The 2808-nt window shown below is 45.0% G+C and overlaps 1 long non-coding RNA gene across 1 annotated transcript in view; it reads left to right on the top strand.

Annotated features, from left to right (window-relative positions):
- The first annotated feature begins 797 nt into the window (after positions 1-797).
- Positions 798-2808, top strand: part of LOC123980248 — a 2564-nt gene continuing 553 nt past the window's right edge. Inside the window, exon 1 of the long non-coding RNA XR_006827432.1 lies at positions 798-2769. This is a non-coding gene — a long non-coding RNA (uncharacterized LOC123980248). The remainder of the gene's footprint in view (positions 2770-2808) is intronic.

The following is a 2808-nucleotide window of genomic DNA, read 5'->3' on the forward strand; positions in this document are numbered from 1 at the left end:
GTGTGACCAATGTGGGAAAGCTTTCACTACATCAGGTCAACTTAAAGTCCACCAACGTGTTCACACTGGAGAGAAACCGTACGGCTGTGACCAGTGTGAGAAATCTTTCTTTACATCAGAGAGACTAAAAATCCACCAACGTGTTCACACTGGAGAAAAACCGTACGGCTGTGACAAATGTGGGAAAGCTTACACTACATCAGGTCACCTAAATATCCACCAACGTGTTCACACTGGGAATAAACCGTACTGGTGTGACCAATGTGGGAAAGTTTTCTCTAGATCAAGTATATTAATTGTCCACCAACGTGTTCACACCCGGGATAAACCATACAGCTGTGACCAATGTGAGAAATCTTTCTTTACATCAGAGAGACTAAAAATCCACCAACGTGCTCACACTGGAGAAAAACCGTACGGCTGTGACAAATGTGAGAAAACCTTTATGCACTCTGGTAACCTTAAACGCCACCAACGCATTCACACTGCTTCGGTTTAAACATTTTTCAGATCCAAACAAGCTGTTTCCTCTTGCCCTGATAGCTGTGTTGTTTTATTAGCAAGCATAGTGTTAGCTCAGGCAGGCAATGAAGTCCAGCGCTGCTCTCAATCCAAGCCCATCAGCTGAATCCTCTCTTAGCATTAGTTGTTAATTTGAATATAAGGTATCTTATATAAGCTGCTATAGTCTGCTTGCGCTTGCTGCTTCTTCTGCAAGCAGCTCATAAGCACCGGACACCTGTCCAGTTTCAGCCGCTGATCCTCGAGGCCCAGCCCAGCAGCCCACTCCACAGTGGAGAATCATCCTGACAACTTGTCCAGGATCCATTCATCGCTCACCAGCACAAACTATATTCAAGCCCTGGCAAGTCAAGTTTTCCTGGCACAGCTGGCTGTTTTCCTCCCCGGGTGCAGGCCTGTGACGCCCGGCGATTACTTCCCTCTGGCAGCATCGGAGGTATCACTGTCCCGCAGAGATCGCTGTGAAGAGCAGTTCCAGTCTCCTCTGTGGGTTCCTTTTGTTCTTTCTCCTGCCACAATCTCTCCCTGAGCTAAGAAAAGCTCTGGGGAAACATCCCCACAACTTCCTGTCAAATAGTTGATTGCAGGATTGGTTCAGGGGCCTGACTTGGTTGCCAAGTGTCATTTATTTGTAAAAATTAAGTCACATTAATTATCTTTAATGTAGTAAGCTTGCAAGCTTACGCTAAAGCCTCGAATGTACTCAAAGCGGACGCATACGCGCACAGCTGAGGACACCAGGGACTACTTCTAAACTACTGTCAGGTCGGCGGACTTGCTCCACACATGTGCAGTGTTTTTGTTTTTGGGCGCTTTCCATTTAGGCGCGTGGAAGGGACATCCTAGAACAGAGCCAAACATACCGGAAAAATGATTTACGAGCACAATGTGCAAGTAACCTATCAGAAAGATCAGGTGTGCCAGTATGTGCTCCTTCTTGCCTCCTCCTGAGAGCAACACGTTCCCCTGGTTTTACTGAAGTTATTGTAATACTATTCAGTAGTCTTGTTTATATCAGGTGTGTTTGTGTGGGTGCTGCTGGTGGATCGTGAATCTGTCCCTGGTTCAAAAATTACACAAGCACCAATTACAGTAACGTTTATTGTGAGTGTTTTAAATGCTTTTTTTCAATGTATCAAATTTTCAAAATCTGTTTCAATATTTTAGAAATCCTTTATAAATTATTAAGGCCGATGCCGAGCGACCAGATAACAGGGTCTTCACTTCCGTACTCCTCCAATGGTTTCACAAGGAGAAAGACAACACACGTAGAATCAATATGTATATAATCAATAGTTTCTTGAACATTTTCTGCTGCTTTTTTCCAAAAAAGGTTAGCGTAGAGCCCTGCAATGGATCGGGCTTAGTTGTCATCTCCTCGGAGGAGGTTTACTTCAACTGTAAGTGTACTTCTGCGTCGAATCGACGGCATAGGGGGCTACGCCGTCGCCTGACATGCATGTCCTCAAAAATGTAACTACACGTCAAGTCGACGCGGACCGTAAGCTCTGTGATTGGTCGGCTGGGTAGTCTTGCAATGCCTCAGAGCCAACAGGAAGTGTCCTGTGCTTTGAAGTAACTTTTACTAGCGGCCAAAACAGCGTGCTGAAACACGGTGGATCGATATATTTGACTGTCACAACCCCGAGCAAAATGACTCGTTCCTCTATCAGAATGTGATCCATTCGGTCGGTAACATTTGAAAAGGCTACATCTGCCGCTAAATTAACGGAGCGCTAAGAATAAGTATAAATGCCTGGCTACGTGCGTAGACCCTACGCAGGAGTAGAAATCAAGCTTAACTCTTCCCCTCCTGCGGAGCCTGAATCGGCTTTTTTGACACGCCGTTTCATTTCCTCGTTCATACTGTGTCGATCTCAAAGCTGCAGATCATTGGCAGAAGGAAACAAAACGATCTAAATCATGGTTGTATTAGTTCGTTACCCAAACATGGTCTTCCACATGACTGCTTTTGGACAGAGGCAGCGATCTGTGGACATTGCGAGTCACCCTCAGAATTAAATATATGGGTGATGCTGTCCTTCATTTGACTCTGTGGACATTAAGGCAGCTGTCAGGTTGTCAGGCTAAAACATTTACTGTGGGCTACAACTTCAGTAATCACCGTTTAAATCAAACTAATCTGTATTAAGCTGTAACCTAAATGAACAGTCATCTGTCATGTTGGGATTAGTCGCACTGATTGGATCGTAGTTATCGTGCTGGAGCTGATGTGAATGTTTCTGAGTGAGGATGACAGGGGTGCAGCTGGAACAAATAAAGTGA

This window comes from Micropterus dolomieu, linkage group LG12, assembly GCF_021292245.1.
Source record: "Micropterus dolomieu isolate WLL.071019.BEF.003 ecotype Adirondacks linkage group LG12, ASM2129224v1, whole genome shotgun sequence".
Taxonomy (NCBI): Eukaryota; Metazoa; Chordata; class Actinopteri; order Centrarchiformes; family Centrarchidae; genus Micropterus; species Micropterus dolomieu.